This window comes from Lynx rufus, unplaced genomic scaffold, assembly GCF_022079265.1.
Source record: "Lynx rufus isolate CCGP_SWC_20201006 ecotype Redwood Valley unplaced genomic scaffold, mLynRuf1.p SCAF_3, whole genome shotgun sequence".
Lineage (NCBI taxonomy): Eukaryota > Metazoa > Chordata > Mammalia > Carnivora > Felidae > Lynx > Lynx rufus.
Window position 1 is genome coordinate 89,091,746 of NW_025814845.1, and position 19,761 is coordinate 89,111,506.

General features: G+C 38.3%; 1 long non-coding RNA gene across 1 annotated transcript; it reads right to left on the reverse strand.

Annotated features, from left to right (window-relative positions):
• Positions 1-208: 208 nt before the first annotated feature.
• LOC124520941 (uncharacterized) lies at positions 209-19,610 on the reverse strand. Its single transcript, XR_006964428.1, has 3 exons — positions 19,092-19,610; positions 2,204-2,318; positions 209-332 (listed from the first exon to the last, which is right to left on the reverse strand). It is a non-coding gene; the product is annotated as an uncharacterized LOC124520941 (long non-coding RNA).
• Positions 19,611-19,761: the final 151 nt, after the last annotated feature.

A 19,761-nucleotide genomic window follows, 5' to 3' on the forward strand; every position in this document is an offset into this window, starting at 1 on the left:
AATGTCATGACTCACAAACTTCCTGGAGTGTTCTGGGCCCCTGGTTGCCATCTCCTTCTCAGACCATAGTTGCTGTTTCTATCCTTTTACTGTCATAAGAGGCACCCAAGTAGCTCATGTGGTTCCATACATATTCCTCCCTTCCCTCATTGTATACCAGACAGTTACCTCTGTCAACATAGTGACTTCTTGTGTCTTGTCCCTAGACACAAGAAGCCCAATGTGCACCAGGAAGAAGACTTAGCTAGTAATTCATTGGATTCTTGCTGTGCCTCTTGGCAAAAGTATGCTTCCTTTGGGGAACAAGACCCCTAACCCTGCAGAGTCTACACCTGTGGAGACAGAAAGCACAAAGCCCCCAGTTGGTTATTGGGAGTGACAGTAAGTGTGGTCATTTCTTCTTCCATTCCTTGGCTTCCAGACCACCATCTTCTATTGGGGATACAATGCTAGATGAAGGTCTTTGATTCAATGCATATACTACTTCCTGGAGGATGGCATCCAGTTCTAGGAGTATTGCCTTTAAATATCACCTCAGTCCTGCGTTCAGCAGGCTGCTCCAATGCTCCATAAAGCTGCCAGCTTCCAAAGTGGTGCAGTAGATGATGTGGCCAGTGAATTGCATGGTCACTGACCCACTCTCACATTCCCTTTGGTGTCAGGTGGGTCCCCTCGTCTGACAGGATGTTACATGGAATCCTTTGTTGGAAGATTACATACTCTGAAATTCTTTGGATTATGATCTCAGCTGAGGCCCTGTAGGCAGGAAAGGCACATCCTCAACCTGGAATATACGTCTACTCCTGTGACAATGTACCACTGGCCCTTTAAAGATTGAAGGGACCAACTGAGTCAGTTTACCACCAAGGGGCTAGTTGGAATCCTTGATGAACTGTGCCATCTTGTGGACTCAGCATTGGTCTCTGTTGCTGTCAGATTGGACATTTGTTGATGGGAGCAGCTAAATAAATCTTAGCGGGTCCGTGATATTTGGCCTCATGGCTAGCCTCCATCTCTGTTACAATGGCCACTTTATTCTTGTGCCCATTGTGCTAGCACTGGGGTGGCTGATGACTGAGACTGGCTGATACCAATTGGTTGAGCCATTTTGTTGGTTATTAAGTACCTTTTCTCTGGCAGATGTTCTCCAGTGGGTATTAACATATGATACAAAGATTTCTATACTTCACCCCCATTTCTACATCCACATATCTCCACACCAGATTTTCTTGTTCTTAATCTTTGAATATTTTTTATTCTAGGAAAAAAGATGGCCAGGCAATCACTATTACCTGTGATTCCACATACAGTCTAGCTTTGGACCACTTATTTTGTCACACAAAGTGGGTGACCAGGTATATCACCTGAAGCTCTGCCCATTGTTGAGGACACTCCCTTACCATTGTCTTTCAAAGCCAGTCCTAAGTATGGCTGTCATGTGGCTGCTGTCTATTTTCAATTTGTGCCTACATACTGAGCCAACCCATCTGTAAACCAAACACAAGTTTTTCCCTCCTCCTGGTCATTCTGGAATCCATATAGAGCCATAGGTATGAGCTGAGGGAGATGCTTGGGTGCAACAGTTTGCATTAGGCAGGGAGGGGGAAATGTGAGTTACCAGTTCATGCAGTTTGCTTGTGCCCTTGGTCCTATTTGTATTTGGTTCTGGATGTGACACTTCCATTTTATAATACATTTTTGCTAGGCCTGCTCAAACTTACACTTTGTGGGTCTGTTAGAACCCAGCTCATAATGGGCATTCTGGTCATGTGATGACATAGTGTCCAATGTTCAGTAATTCCACATTTACCAGGGTCCAGTAGTACACAAATTGTTTCTCAAAAAGAGTGTAATTCTCTGCTGCAGATGGCATGGCCTTGCTCCAGAACACCAGGGTCCTCTATTGTAATTCTCTCACTGGTTCTTCCTCAAACATTACACAACGTTTTTCCCCACCATTGACACTTCCAACACCATAGGGTTTGCCAGATCACTGCAGAAATCTTTCCTGCTCTGGCAGCCTGAGCAGTATTCCTGTGTTTTGTGCTGCCTTCTTTGTGAAGGGCAGTTCAAGATGAAATCATTTGTCTTTTACTTTAGGGAAGATATCCTGGCAAGTTCCTAAGCACAGGCCTTGTCTCCCACCCTCTGGAGCGTATGTGTCTTATCAAGGCATTCAGCATGGTCACCACCTCTTGCTTACCTGATCTGATCAAGGTAATGCCATCAATGTAGTGGAACAATGTGATGTTTTACAGGAAGTCCAAATGATCCAGATATCTTCAGACTTTATTATGACAGAAGATGGGAGATAAGACCTATGGAAAAATTATAAATGTAGATTGTTGCTCCCCTGGCTGTCTGCATTACAACCTCAGCTCCTTCTTGATCATGCTATGATTACTCTTAACTTTTTAAATCTTAATCCTCAAGGACTAACTGCAGTTGAGTGACATTCTTCAAAATAAGATAAACCCTCTCAGCCTATGGTGCTATGCAAAACACCTGAAGGGGGGCCCACACAGCCTGGGCCCATGAAACTTCTCACCTGGGGTCAAGGACATGCTTGTGTTCTTTCAGATTCCAGACTTCTGTGGGTTCCCTCACTTTTGGTAAAGCCTTACCATGGCATCATGGAGACCCCCAGAATATCTTCCAGTAAACCAGAACATCCAGAAAATGACTCTGAGTATACGGCCACTGGCCCCCTTCTTCAAGATGGAACAAGCCTCTTGATGGACTCATCCTGAAGCTACTCTACAAACGCCAAGTCCTTGCCCCTAACATAACACGGGGAAGCCTTAAATGCCTGTCTAACCAGGCCAGCATTCTCTTACAACAGAATGATACTGCATATACCCTTAATTTGCATCTGATGGCCATGATTTCTGCCATTAACAAAAATTCAATATGTGTAAGCCTGATTATACTCCTTGCCCTCATTTGTCCAGGCCAAGCTCAATGTCCATATTGGGCTCATCTCCTTAAAACACCTATGTTTGATAGCATAACACTCCTAGCCTGGGATATTCCTATTAGCAATGATGATAGAGTTCATGGAAGGAGCCAGTCTTAACCTGCCCTTCCAAACTGAACAAGAGCAAGAAAGGTAATCCCTGAATACTCTGTAAGTGCAGATGGGCCACCTATATGCTTTAGAACAGGCGACCACTGTGTTACATTTCATTCACAGGCATGGATAGCAAAAAAAAATTGTACTTACTACAGGGAGTCTCCATGAGAAGTCAAAAAATTACACACAATCACCCTCCTAAATTGCCTCAATGTCAATTAAAAAAAACATAAATCCTGAGGAATGGGTTAATTGGGAGCTCTGTAGAGGAGAGGTTGGTAGAGTTCTTCTAAATACTTCCAAAGGAGGCCCATTGATTGGGCCTCTGTAGGCTCTGCTCAGACCAAATACTCCAAAAAATAGCTCTAATGGCATCGATATCAAGACGACATTGTTTCAGATATAACATCTGAACCCCCTGTATGGCGTGAAGGAGGGATGACTCTCCCCCAGTCCACATTAACCTGATGGGCCAGTTCATTCAGAACTTTGGAAAACTGGTACTGGATTATGAGGCATGGCTGCTTGGAAAGGCTACTTAATGAATGTTTCAAATAAATTCTCCACCTCTTTTAGATTAAATGAGACTCATAAAATTCAAGCATGTGTCAGACTTCCTTTTCTGTTTATGTTTCTGTTTATGTTGGGTATGCCTCATTGGGACCCTGATAACCATCTTCTTACTTGCCATAATTGCTCCTTTTATACTTGTCTTAATTCTACTATGTCTTTTAACCAGGAAAAACAAAGCTTATACATCCTTAAGGCACAAAATGGGGTTTGGATGCCTGTAATCATGGATCGGCTTTGGCAACACTCCCCTGAAATGTTTCTCTTAGATAAAATACTGAAACGTGTCTTACATCACACCCAATGGTTTGTAGCTTTACTGGTAACTGCTCTACTTGGGATTATAGCTATTACAGCTACAGCAGCCACAGCCAGTTTTGCACTACACCAGACCATACAAACTACCCACTTTGTACAAAACTGGCATCAAGAGTCAGAAAGGCTGTGGAACAGCCAATGGCTGACTGATTAACTGAATAGAGAGCCAATTATCTGACTTGCAACATGCTGTTCTTTTTCTAGGAGATCAATTGATTAGTTTACAATAACAGGTAAGGCTTCAATGTGATTGGAAGATAACCACTTTTTGTGTCACTCCCCATGTATATAATCAATCCAAGATATCATGGGACCTGGTGCATCGACACCTTCTTAATCAAGGTAATACCTCCGCTGATCTAGCCCAATTGCAAAAGGACATTTATGAAACGTTCAAAAATAAACTTGAGATGCTTTCTGGTGCTCCTTCTCTATCTGAGATAACTAAACGAATCTCAGAATTGAATCCAATGAACTATATAAAACTGTTAAGCTTTTCTGCAATCAGTATTTTATATTAATCTTTGTCTTATTACTTGGCATATACCTAGTCTGGAGAAGAGGACAATGACAAGCCACGAATATGCCTCACAAGCCTCTGTCTTTGCCCTCCAGCTTTGCCAAATGAAAGAAAAAGGGGGAGATGTGGGAGATGCAGGAGAGAACTATCAAAGGAAAAGACTTCAAAAGGAAAAGGCTTGAGAAGGTGCAAGGCCTTAGGACATGTTTACACAGCTGAAAGCAGCTGTATGGGAAGGAACAAGGACTGCCTAGAGCTATTAACACTGTCCAGGGCCAGATCCTCCTTCACACCTGACCCTTCCTAGTATCATAAAAAACAATCATCCCGAAATTCAACCTTGAAAAGCAAAACCATTAAGTTGATTACTATATTTGCTTAGATGACTTTATGCATGTAGCCTTTAGCAGTTATCCTAATAAAAAGAGGCTTCATTCTGGAGTGGGGCCTCATTCCGACTTGAGTATGAGGACCTTCACTTAACTGCATTTTGTTTGTGGACTCATCTTTTGCGACTCTGGCCATACTCCCTGCAACAGATCAACCTCGTTTATGACCATAGGTGAAAAATTCTAAATGAAATACTAGCAAACTGATATAAACAAAATCTTAGCTAAGATTCAGCAGTCTTACTTGACAACTATTTTATGCACACACACATAGATCTGCAGGCTCAAGTAAATAAGTAATTAGGTTAATGTCATAATTTCAGGGTAAAAGAGGCACAAGTCTAAATTTAAAGAAGCAAAAATATTGTAGTCTTAACTCTGAATTGAAAATATCAGTACAAACCATGATTTTTCTTTCTAAAAATATATACCTCCTATCTGTGTCCACTGATAAGGCCTAGAAGTCATGATAATCCAGAAGTAATGACCACCCCCATAGTGCCCAGATTGTGTTTTTTACATACTATTTCCCACTAAAAGAAGCAAGGGCTCCTTGGAGAAAGGACTGGGGTAGGAAATGTATAAGATAAGTCAGATAGAGACATCTTGTGTCAGAAAGCAAGAAAGGTATTAGAGGCTAGTGAGTGGTATTAAAAGACACAGGACCCAACATGAAGGGGCTCTCACAAGTCAAAGATGAAGCAATTTAAGCATTAAAAAACCAATAATAACAAAGGATTGAAATAAATATAAATATTAAACAATAATGAGGGAAAGTTCTTTATTTCAGCTAATAATTACAGAGGAATGAATGATAAAATTAGCATGTCACCATTTTGTAACCTCTTATAAACCAATAAATCTAGGTGATGATCATCAACAGTTGCTAAAACCATCAGGTGAAAAGCTAAAAGGGAGCTTTCTAATAGACAATTCAGGCTGATACACTGATCCCACTGATCAATCTTAATATTGTCAAGAGAGGCAACCCAATGTCAAGTGCCTCCTCATGTGGTGTTCTAGGAAATATTCTTGCAAAAAAAAAAAAAAATTGAACCTTGAACAATTTTCCAGATCTCACTACCATGAACTACCCATTTGTAGGAAATACAGAGAATAGAGAAACATGGTTTATACCACCAAGAGGTTAGAAAATACTACAAGATAAAAGACTCAGTTTCTTCAACAAATAAAAGCCATGAAAAAAATAGGGAGAAGAAACTGATCAAGAACAAGAGACTTAAGAGACATTTCAATCAAATATAATGCATAGGCAAAGTTTGGATCTTCACTTGCTCAAAGGAATTGTTAAAAGACATTTTGAAATAATTTGGGAAAATTCTACATGGACTTTTATTAGGTGTGTTAAGGAATTATTACTTTTGTTAGGTGTGAAAATGGTATTGTGCTCAGGTTTAAAAAGTCCTCTAAAGGGGTGATGGGTATTAAGAACGGCTCTTGTGATAAGCGCTAGGTGTTATATGTAAGTGATGAATCACTAAATTCTACTCCTGAAACAAATATTACACTATATGCTAACTAGCTAGAATTTAAATAAGAATTTGAAAAAAATAAAAATTATCTGGGATTTACCACAAAATACTCTAGCCAAAAGAAATATATATCTTTTGTATATATTTGTAGTTATAAAATAATAAAATAACATAAATTATTTTAGAATTATAAATTAATAATATTTGTTTTTAACAAATGTTTTATAAATAGCTATAAGTTTATAATTTCTATATATAATTTATAATAATAAAAGAATACATGAAACGATTTGCAAAAGTCTGGCTAATTGTTGAAACTGGATTATGGGTACATAGAGATTCATTATACTGTTCTCTGAACTTTTATGTTTGAAATTTAAATAATAAAAGTTTTAAAAAAGAAAGCCATGAGTTCATATTAAGGTTTCCAATTTAAAGTCAACTTTGGCTAAGTCCTTTTAAAATTTTGTTCCAAAATTATAGCTGAGAACTTCCCTATTCTGGGGAAAGATTCAGACATCTAAGTCCAGGAGGCACAGAGAACACCCTTCAAAATCAATAAAAACAGGTCAACACCATAACATATCCTAGTGAAACTGGCAAAATACAAAGATAAAGACAGAATTCTGAAAGCAGTTGGGGATAAACGGGCCTTAACCTACAAGAGTAGACACATAAGGGTAGTAGCAGACCTGTCTACTGAAACTTGGCAGGCCAGAAAGGAGTGGCAGGAAATTTTCAATGTGATGAATAGGAAAAATATGCAGCCAAGAATCCTTTATCCAGCAAGCCTGCCATTCAGAATAGAAGGAGAGATAAAGGTTTTTCCAAACAAACAAAAACTGAAGGAATTCATCACCACTAAACCAGCCCTGCAGGAGATCCTAAGGGGGACTTTGTGAGTGGGAAGCAGCAAAGGCTAGAAAGGACCAGAGACATCACCACAAGCATGAAACTTACAGATAACACAATGACATTAAATCCATATCTTTCAATGATCACTATGAATGTAAATGGACTAAATGCTCCAATCAAAAGACATAGGGTATCATATTGGATAAAAAACCAAGATCCATCTATATGCTGCCCACAAGAGACCCATTTTATTTTTTAAAAAAAAATTTTTTTTTCCAACGTTTATTTATTTTTGGGACAGAGAGAGACAGAGCATGAACAGGGGAGGGGCAGAGAGACAAGGAGACACAGAATCGGAAACAGGCTCCAGGCTCTGAGCCATCAGCCCAGAGCCCGACGCGGGGCTCGAACTCACGCACCGCGAGATCGTGACCTGGCTGAAGTCGGACGCTTAACCGACTGCGCCACCCAGGCGCCCCAAGAGACCCATTTTAGACCTGAGGACACCTGCATATTGAAAGCGAAGGGATGGAGAACCATCTGTCATGCTACTGGATGTCAAAAGAAAGCTGTAGAAGCCATACTTATATCAGACAAACTAGGTTTTAAACCAAAGACTGTAACAAGAGATGAAGAAAGGGTCATAATTAACAGGTCAATCCATTAAGAAGAGCTAACAGTTGTAAATGTTTATGTCCCCAATGTGAAGGAACCCAAATATATAAATCAATTAATCACAAACATAAGCAAACTTATTGATAATAATACTGTACTTGTAGGTGACTTTAATACTCAGCTTACAACAATGAACAGATCATCTAGGCAGAAAATCAATAAGGAAACAATGGCTTTGAATGATACACTGGACCAGATGGACCTAGAAGATATATTCAGAACTTTTTATCCAAAAGCAGCAGAATACACATTCTTCTCGAGTGCACCTGGAACATTCTCCAAAATAGGTCACATACTGGTTACAAAACAGCCCTCAACAAATATAAAAGGACTGAGATCATACCATGCATATTTTTCAGATCACAATGCTATGAAAACTTGAAATCAACCACAAGAAAAAATTTGGAAAGCCTCCAAATACATGGAGGTTAAATAACATACTACTAAAGAATGAATGGGTCAACCAGGAAATTAAAGAAAAAATTTAAAAATATATGGAAGCAAATGGAAATCAAAACACAACAGCCCAAACCCTTTGGGATACAGCAAATGCAGTCCTATGAAGAAAATACATTGCACTCCAGGCCTATCTCAAGAAGCAAGAAAGATCCCAAATACAGTAACTAACCTCATACCTAAAGGAACCAAAAACACTGCAGCAAAGAAAGCCCAAAGCCAGCAGAAGAAGAAAAATAATAAAGATTAAAGCAGAAATAAACAATACAGAATCTCAAGAAACAGTAGAACAGATCAATGAATCTAAGAGCTGGATTTTTGAAAGGATAAACAAAATTGATAAACCCCTAGCTAGGCTTTTGAAAAAGAAGAGAGAACCCAAATAGATACAATCACAAATGAAAGAGGAGAGATCAAAACAAACACCACAGAAATACAAACAATAGAGAATACTATGAAAAATTATATGCCAACAAACCAGACAACCTGGAAGAAATGGACAAATTCCTAGACATCCACCCACTACCAAAACTCAAACGGGAAGAAATAGAAAATTGAACAGACCCATAACCAGCAAAGAAATGGAATCGGTTATCAAAAATCTCCCAACAAATAAGAGTCCTGGGTCAGATGGCTTCCTAAGGAAATTCTAGCAGACATTTAAAGCAAACTTAATACTGATTCTTCTCAAACTGTTCCAAAAATAGAAAGAGAAGGAAAGCTTCTGGACTCATTCTATGAAGCCAGCATTACCTTGATTTCCAGACCAGACAAAGACCCACTAAAAAGGAAAATTACAGGCTAATATCCCTGATGAACATGGACGAAAAAATTCTCAACAAGATACTAGCAAACCAAATTCAATAGTATATTAAAAGAATTATTCACCATGATCAAGTGGGATTCATTCCTGGGCTGCAGGGCTGTTTCAATATTCACAAATCAATTAATGTGATACATAACATTAATAGAAGAAAGGATAAGAACCATATGATCCTGTCAATAGAAACAGAAAAAGCATTTGATAACATACAGCATCCTTTCTTAATAAAAACCCTCAAGAAAGTCGGGGTAGAAGAAACATACTTATCGTCATAAAAGCCATATATAAAAGGCCCACAGCTAATATCCTCAATGGGGAAATACTGAGAGCTTTCTTACAGGACAGAGATGTCCACTCTCACCACTGTTGTTTAACATAGTGTTAGAAGTCCTAGCGTCAGCAATCAGACAACAAAATGAAATAAAAGGCATCCAAATTGGCAAAGAAGTCAAACTTTCACTTTTCGCAGATGACATGATACTCTTCATGGAAAACCCAAAAGACTCCACCAAAACATTGCTAGAACTGATACATGAATTCAGCAAAGTTGTAGGATATAAAATCAATGTACAGAAATTGGTTGCATTTCTATACATCAATAATGAAGCAACAGAAAGAGTTATCAAGGAATCGATCCCATTTACAATTGCACCAAGAACCACAACATTTGTGGGAATAAACCTAAGCAAAGAGATAAAAGATCTGTATGCTGAAAACTATAGACAACTTAGTGAAGAAACTGAAGAAGACACAAAGAAATGGAAAAACATTCTATGCTCATGGATTAGAAGAACAAATATTGTTAAAATGTCAATACACCCCAAAGCAATGTACACACTCAATGCAATCCCATTTGAAATAGCACCAGAATTCTTCAGAGAGTTAGAACAAACAATCCTAAAATTTGTATGGAACCACAAAAGACCCCAAATAGCCAACGTAATGTTGAAAAAGAAAACCAAAGCTGGAGGCATCACAATCCCGGACTTTAGCCTATGCTACAAAGATGATATGGTATTGGCACAAAAACAGACTTATAGACCAATGTAGGCATCACAATCCCGGACTTTAGCCTGTGCTACAAAGATGATATGGTATTGGCACAAAAACAGACTTATAGACCAATGGAATAGAATACAGAACCCAGAAAGGGAGCCACAAATGTATGGCCAACTAATCTTCAACAAAGCAGGAAAGAATATCCAATAGAAAAAAGACATCTTTAGCAAATGGTGCTGGGAGAACCAGACACCAACACACAGAAGAATAAAACTGGACCACTTTCTTACACCTTACACAAAAACAAACTCAAAATGCATGAAAGACCTAAATATGAAACAGGAAACCATCAAAATCCTAGAGGAGAAAACAGGCAACAACCTCTTTGACCTTGGCCGCAGAAACTTCTTACATGATGTCTCCGAAGGGAAGGGAAATAAAACCAAAAATGAACTATTGGGACCTCATCAAGATAAAAATCTTACAACAAAGGAAACAATCAGTAAAACTAAAAGGCAACTAACAGAATGGGACAAGATATCTGCAAATGACATATCAGATAAAGGGTTAGTATCCAAAATCTATAAAAAACTGACCAAGGTCAACACCCAAAAAACAAATAATCCAGTGAAGAAATGGGCAGAAGACATGAATAGACACTTCCAAAGAAGACATACAGATGGCTAAAAGACATATGAAAAGATGCTCAACATTGCTCATCATCAGGGAAGTACAAATCAAAACCACACTGAGATACCACCTCATACTGGTGAGAGTAGCTAAAATTAACAACTCAGGAAACAACAGATGTTGGTGAAGATGTGGAGAAAGGGGAACCCTGTTGCACTGTTGGTTGGAATGCAAACTGGTGCAGTCACCCTGGAAAACAGTGTGGAGGTTCCTCAAAAAATTAAAAATAGAATTACCCTATGACCCAGCAATAGCACTACTAGGAATTTATCCAAAGGATACAGGAGTGCTGATTTGTAGGGGCACATGTACCCCAATGTTTACAGCAGTGCTATCAACAATAGCTAAATTACAGAAAGAGTCCAAATGTCCATCAACTGATGAATGGATAAAGAAGATGTGGTTTATATATACAATGGAATACTACTTGGCAATGAAAAAGAATGAAATCTTGCCATATGCAACAATGTGGATGGAACTGTAGGGTATTATGCCAAGTGAAATAAGTTAGTGAGAAAAAGACAGATACCATATGTTTTCACTAATATGTGTAATTTGAGAAACTTAACAGAAGTCCATAGGGGAAGAGAAGGGAAGGGAAAGAAAAATAAGTTACAAACAGAGAGGGAGGCAAACCATAAAAGACTCTTAAATATAGAGAACAAACTGAGGGATTGGGGGGGGGGGTGCTGTGCAGGGAAAATGGAAGATGGGCATTGAGGAGGGCACTTATTGGGATGAGCACTGGGTGTTATATGTTGGTGATGAATCATGGGAATCTATTCCCGAAGCCAAGACTACACTCTATATACTGTATGTTAGCTAACTTGACAATGAATGATTTAAAAAATAAATAAAAAATAAAAATAAAGAGAAAAATTTAAAAAATTATTTTTCAATGTAAGGTTTTCAGCCCTTTCTCTTCTGTTGTTCAGAATATCTCCTTACCAAGTATTTTAATTAGATTTCCTAACTTTTCAGTAGTACAAATGGATGTATGCTCTCTTAGATCTTGGATCTTGTAATTATGCTTACTTATACCCTTTTTCTTTTTTTCCTCCATTACTTTTATAATCTCTTTGCCCATTATTCTGTAGTCATTTGTTGACAAGCACAATTTTAATGAATGGGAAAAGATTCAAATTATAGAGTTCAGTTCAGCAAATACTTACCAGGCATCAGTTTTTGTTTGTTGTTGTTGTTGTTTTTAATAGGCAACGTGCTAAATGCTGAGGATACCAAAACAAAGAAGACATAGTGTCCATTCTTCAGGAACTCAGAATCTAGTATAGATTTCTCAGTTGGGGTTCTGTAGATGCCAGTAGGGGTTCTGAGAAGTTACCAGAAGTTCCAGAGAAGAAAGGGGAAAATTTTTAATTTTTTTGAATTCTCCATGCAATGCCAGTACTTGCAGTAATGAATAGTGATTAAGCAGCCCTGTTAGTAATTTTGCTGAAGGTTGTTCACCTATATGGCAGTCTCTGCATGACTATGTCCATTTGGTTGAGTTCACTCTGTTTTTGATCTGAGATATGGGATGCTGTTGATAGTCCTGAGTGCTGAATTGTATTGAGAGAGGAATGATAGGTTGATGGCAGCAGCTTCTCCCTCTTGAGCCATATCTCCTTATCTTCCCCCAGCCTTCCCTTACACATAGCTAAAGAAAGCTAAAAGCAAACACACTTTCCTGATATGATAAAAAATCAAGGAGTAAATTCTAAGGAAAGACTTTGTGGGGTGCCTGGATGGTTTAGTCAGTTGAGTGTCCGACTTCAGCTGAGGTCATGATCTCACGGTTCATGGGTTTGAACCCGGCATCAGGCTCTGTGCTGACAGCTCAGAGCCTGGAGCCTGCTTTGGGTTCTGTGTCTCCCTCTCTCTCTGCCCCTCCCCTGCTCACACTATGTCTCTCTCAGTTTAAAAAAAAAGTAAACATTAAAAAAAATTGTTTTAAATCTAAGGAAACACTTTGTAAGTGCTATAAATCAGATGCCTCCCTGTTGCTTTGTAATTTTGTGAATATTGTAAAACAAGGAGCTTGTAGATTAAAAGTGAGTTATAAAGATTTCATTTCCTTTTGTGATATCTTTGTTTAGTTGGCTTGTTTTACACTTTATTAGCACCTGTTTTATAAACATGACATAAGTCCCATGTGGTGATTTTAAAGATGAAGTGGGAGATAGAAGAGAATTCTAGGTCTAGGTAATTCTGGTAACATTAGTACTGAAGAATCATAATTTATAAATATAGCAATGGCTCCAGCAAAATTGAAAAGACACTTAACCACAAATCACAGTAAAGGAGCAAATAATTTAAAATGGCCTTGGGAATCCCAGAGTAAAACATTAAAAAAAAAAAAAAAGTAAAAAAGTAAAAAAAAAAACCAAAAAACAAACAAACAAACAAAAAAACAAACGAAAAAAAGTCACCTTCAGTAAAAAGGTCCAGAAAGGAAGTTAAGTAGCAGAATTTCTGACTAAAAACGGAAAAAGGTCCACAGTTGATAAGAACCTTGCAATTCTAGAGTAAATTGCTGGGATAAGACATGAGAATTTGATGAACTGATGTAATTGGTGACATGTCACATAATGTTGAAGAGATTTTTTGGTATAAAAAACCAAAAAGCAACTTCCAGAATGATGGATTAACAGATTTCAACATATGGTATCACTTGTAAGATACATAAATTGTGGTGAAATTCAAGAGAATGTTTCTGCTATAAAATGCTACCCTAAACAAGCAAAGGCCCAGATACCTTTACAGTTTTGTCTTCATACTGAAAACAAAAGGTACTTCTTGAAGGAAGTGCACTGGCATCTGCACTGAAGGTGCCCCACCGATTTGAACATTGCACCCTAAGAGGGTTCATTCTGACAAAAACAGAAAACCTGGTGTATTCATAATACACTGCTTTCTTCCCAGAGAAGTGTGGGTGTCAGAAAGTTTTCAAGCTGAAATGAAAAAACATTTGGGATGATGTAACAGAAATGGCTAAACTTATCAAGGTCTAGTTCGTTCACTAAAGAATGTTTAAGAAACTGAAAACCTGGAAAAAGACAACATAAATCTCCGGCCACAATGCATAAAATCTTATGGCTTAGGAGATCATTTGTTCTGGGGGAAGCCAGCAGCCATGTCATGAGAATACTTAAAGCACTCTGTAAAAGGCCCATGTGGTGGTAAGGAACTGAGTCCTCCTGGCAATAGAAGGCATTAGCTTGCGAGGTGTATGAGTGAGCCACCTGAGAAATTCATTCTCCATCACTAGTTGTGCCTCCAGGTGACAGCAGCCTCCGGCAACATCTTGACTGCAACCGTAAGAGACTGAGCCAGAACCAGCAAGCTGAGCTGCTCTTGAATTTCTGACCTACAGAGATTGTGCAAGATAATGTTTATTGTTTAAGTGTTGAGGTAATTTGTTACAAAGTAAGAGAAACACATTTTGGTTCTTAATGTTTTGTTCTCAAACAGATGTTTGAGCTGAAAAGTGAACTGCAGTAATACTTTGAAGAAAACAATAGGTTAGGTTTTGCCAAATGCTTTGAAGATCAAGAATGACTTCTTCAATTTCTTTCATAAGCTTTCTACAGTTTTCAGTGTACAGATTTTTCACCTCTTTGGTTAGATTTATTCCTAGGTATTTTAAGGTATTTGGTTCAATTGTAAATGGGATCAATTCCTTAATTTCTCTTTCTGTTGCTTCATTGTTGGTGTATAGGAATGCAACCGATTTCTGTCATTGATTTTATATCCTGCAACTTTGCTGAATTCATGAATCAGTTCTAGCAGTTTTTTTGGTGGAATCTTTTGGGTTTTCCACATAGAGTATCATGTCACCTGCAAAGAGTGAAAGTTTGACCTCCCCCTAGCTGATTTGGATGCCTTTTATTTCTTTGTGTTTTCTGACTGGTGAGGCTAAGACTGCCAATACTATGTTGAATAACAGTGGTGAGAGTGGACATCCGTGTCTTGTTGCTAACCTTAGGGGGAAAGATTTCAGTTTTTCCCCACTGAGGATGATATTAGTTTTGGGTCTTTCATATATGGCTCTTACGATCTCGAGGTATGATCCTTCTATCCCTACTTTCTGAGAGTTTTTATCAATAAAGGATGCTGTATTTTGTCAAATGCTTTCTCTGCATCTATTGAGAGGATCATGTGGTTCTTGTCCTTTCTTTGAAAAAGACACAAAAAAATGGAAACATATTCCATGCTCTTGGATAGGAAGAACAAATATTGTTAAAATGTCAATACTACCCAAGGCAATCTACATATTCAATGCAATACCTATCAAAATAACACCAGCATTCTTCCCAGAACAAATAATCCTAAAATTTGTATGGAACCAGAAAATTTGTATGCAACCCAAATAGCCAAAGCAATCTTGAAAAAGAAAACCAAAGCAGGAGGCATCACAATCCCAGACTTCAAGCTGTATTACAAAGCTGTAATCATCAAGACAGCATGGTACTGGCACACACACACACTCAGATCAATGGAACAGAATAGAGAACCCAGAAATGGACCCACAAACGTATGGCCAACTAATCTCTGACAAAGCAGGAAAGAATATCCAGTGGAATAAAAACAGTCTCTTCAGCAAGTGGTGCTGGGAAAACTGGACAGTGACATGCAGAAGAAGGAACCTGGACCACTTTCTTACACCATACACAAAAATAAACTCAAAATGGATGACCTAAATGTAAGACCTAAATGTAACATCAGAATCCTCAAGGAGAAAGCACGCAAAAACCTCTTTGATCTTGGCCGCAGCAACTTCTTACTCAACACGTCTCCAGAGGCAAGGGATACAGAAGCAAAAATGAACTACTGGGACCTCATCAAAATAAAAAGCTCCTGCAGAGCAAAGGAAACAATCAGTAAAACTAAAAGGCAACTGACAGAATGGGAGAAGATATTTGCAAACGACATATCAGATAAAGGGTTAGTATCCAAAATCTATAAAGAACTTATCAAACTCAACGCCCAAAAAACAAATAATCCAGTGAAGAAATGGGCAAAAGACATGAATAGACACTTCTCCAAAGAAGACATCCAAATGGCCAACCAACACATGAAAAAATGCTCCACATGGCTCATCATCAGGGAAATACAAATCAAAACCACAATGAGATACCATCTCACACCTGTCAGAAAGGCTAATATTAACACTCAGGCAACAACAGATGTTGGCGAGGATGTGGAGAAAGAGGATCTCTTTTCACTGCTGGTGGGAATGCAAACTGGTGCAGCCACTCTGGAAAACAGTACGGAGGTTCCTCCTTTAATTTTTCCTTAAAAAATTAAAAATAGAACTACCCTATGATCCACCAATTGCATTACTAGGTATTTATCCAAGGGATACAGCTATGGTGTTTCGAAGGGACACATGCATCCCAATGTTTATAGCAGCAGTATCAACAATAGCCAAAGTATGGAAAGAGCCCAAATGTCCATTGGTAGATGAATGGATAAAGAAGATGTGGTATATATATATATATATATATATATATATATATATATACATACACACACACACACACACAATGGAGTATTACTCAGCAATCAAAAAGAATGAAATCTTGCCATTTGCAACTACATGGATGGAACTGGAGGGTATTACGCAAAGTGAAATTAGAGAAAGAACAATATCATATGACTTCACTCATATGAGGGCTTTAATATACAAAACAGATGAACACAAGAGAAGGGAAGCAAAAATAATATAAAAACAGGGAGGGGGACAGAACATAAGAGACTCTTAAATTTGAAGAACAAACAGAGGCTTCCTGGAGGGGTTGTAGGAGGGGGCATAGGCTAAATGGGTAAGGGGCATGAAGGAATCTACTCCTGAAACCATTGTGGCACCACATGCTAACTAACTTGGATGTAAATTAAAAAAAAAAAAAAAAAAAAGAATGGTCGCAGAAACTAGCCTACTAATTTTTTTCATCGCATGACTAGTTAAATTAATTGAATATATTCAAGAGCCTAGAGAAAATATCTTGATTTTAAGTGACAAGATTTTTGGTTTTAAATGGAAATTGAATCTTTGAAAAAAATCACATGGCAAAAAGAAATCTTGAAATTTCCACTGCTGCTTGCACTTAGGAAGTTTTTTTTAATGTTTATTTTTGAGAAAGAGAGAGAGCCCAAGCACAGGGAAGCACAGAAAGGGGGACAAAGGATCTGGAGAGGGCTCTGTGCTGCCAGCAGAGAGCCCAATGAGGGTTTGAATTCGTGAACCCTGAGATCGTGACCTGAGCTGAAGTGGGACGTTGGACGCTTAACTGACAGAGCCACCAGGTGCCCCTAGAAACTGAATCTTTGGAAAAATCACATGGCAAAAAGAAATCTTGAAGTTTCGACTGCTGTTTGCACTTAGGAAATAACAACTCTCAAGTTGAGACCAAACCACCTTGAGGAACTATAGAACAAAACTAAACAGTATTTTCCCTCCACTTCAACACAAGTTTATGACTGAATGAGGGCTCCTTTCTCTGAACCTTCTTCTGAGGCTGAGCACCTGATTTTGAAAGGGGAAGAATTTTGTGAATTAATGATTATAAACATAAGATGAAATTCACTGATTTGCCTTTCTGTAAGTTCTGAATTTCTGTAAAAGAAAAGCATCCTACCATTCATAGGAAAGTAATAAATATTTTACTGTACTTTTCTACTTCTTACTTGTGTGAGCAAGCTTTATCTTATCTAATGAGCATTAAGAACAAAGACAAAGGTCATCCTATTTTATTATTATTTTTTTAATTTTTTTAATGTTTATTTATTTTTGAGACAGAGAGAGACAGAACATGAGCAGGGGAGGGGCAGAGAGAGAGGGAGACACAGAATCTGAAACAGGCTCCAGGCTCTGAGCTGTCAGCACAGAGCCTGACGCAGGGCTCGAACTCACGAACTGTGAGATCATGACCTGAGCCGAAGTCGGACGCTTAACCGACTGAGCCACCCATGTGCCCCAGGTCATCCTATTTTAGTTGAAAATGAAATCCCTGTGTTCTGGTTTTAAGACCAACTCAGAATTGATGATATATACAGGAAAAGTCAAGAAAAGATTTCATACTAAATAGGTAAATTTCATTATTTTTTCATTTCAAAAATAACAGTTTTACCCCAAAAGAGGCCTATATAAAGAGTTTAACAGTCACTAAAATCAGTTTGCAACCTTTACTAAATTAAAGGAAAAATGGGAGTCTCCTCAATTTGTATCAGAATTGATATCCTTTGCAACGAAAAGAAAATTACACAGAATAGGTTGGACAAAGTAAATAGATTCAGAGAAAAACCTCCTTCTCTACTCAAAATAACAGATTTGCACGCACAACAATGTAGACCACTGAACTATACACTTAAAAATGAATAATATGGTAAAGTTTGTTATATGTATTTTACCAGAGTTTAAAAAAAGAGTATTGACAATTAATATTGGATCATTATGTCTACAACTTGCCGATCATGTGAGAGATATGCATATATATACATACACATACATACATACCCCCCCCACACACACACATATTTTATAACATTTTTATACAGGGGTTTCTGAGACATGAAAATTATTTTAAGAGTTCTCCAGGGTAAAAAAGATAGAAAATGTCTGGTCTGCTGGATGGGAAAAGTAAACTTTTCTAAGCAGGAAGTATTTGACAACAGCCAAGAGAAGCAAGGCAACGACGCTGGTCCGATTAAGCAGAGGGATGGTGTGTAACACAGGAGGGGAATAAAACTGATCACGTAGAGGACCTAGTCAATGGGGAGATTTTACTGTAGACTTGTTGCTCAAGGAAATGGGGAGCTATCTGGGGGTCCTGCGGATGGCTATGGCATGAGTAAACTCTTTTAGTAAGGTGAGTATATCATTACATGCAGTACAGATGGAAAAGTTAAACATGAAAGCGCTTATTTTGAGGCCAAAGAGATGCTCAGGATGTGAGGGGATATTGTAGTTCCCTGTTGTTAGTGCTGGACTTTCGAATTCTTGTAGATTATATCGAGGTGGAAACACTGAATGCAAATGCTAAACGAAGCAAAGCAAAACAGAGCAGGGCATTTATGAAAAACTCTCCTCTGTATGATGTATACAATTTAAGGTACATTTACCAAATCTGAATAAAAAATACATTTATCAAATTCCCTTTATATGTAGGACTGTTAGGGGCTTTTTCAAGAAGCTTATACATTAGTGTAGAAAACATATTATAGTTCCTACCTAGTATTTCCATAGTGAAGTTTGCAAAGTTCTTTCCGAATCAAAATAGTGCTCTGAAGTAGGTACCAATCTCCACCCTTTCAAAGAGGCAGGCAGTCGACTGTGTCCAATACCAAAGTAAGGTCTCCAAAGATTCGGGTGTAAAAGACACCAACCAAATTTAACAAATAGGAGGTCACTAGCTTTCTTTGTTAGAGAAATTTCACCAGAAGCTGAAATTAGATATCAAGGCTTAAAAAAAGGGGGCTTGTAGTATTGATGGCGTACAGCCTGTCGGTGCTCAAAACGTACTTGACAAAAAACAAAAACAAAAAACGTACTTGACAAATCGAGTAAACTATTTGGTGCAAAAGATAGAAATAACGGTTTGGCTTTTTATCACATAAGAATGTTTTTAAAGAAAAAAAAACATTTTAAAAGGAAAGTACACACACGCATCTTTTCTTCCTTTAGTGAAACCACAGCACAAAAGGACGGACTAGTCAGCACAAAAGGATGGACCAGTCGAGCTCACAATCGTGCATATTTCAAAGGGTCCAGAAAAAAAAAAAAAAAAAGAGCTCAAAAAAACACAGGAAGCCCTCGCACTGGGTTTCGACGCGACCAGATCCACCTCGGGCCAGGGCGCGGCTGAAAACTCCTCACAACTGTGGGGTGACGAACGAGGAGG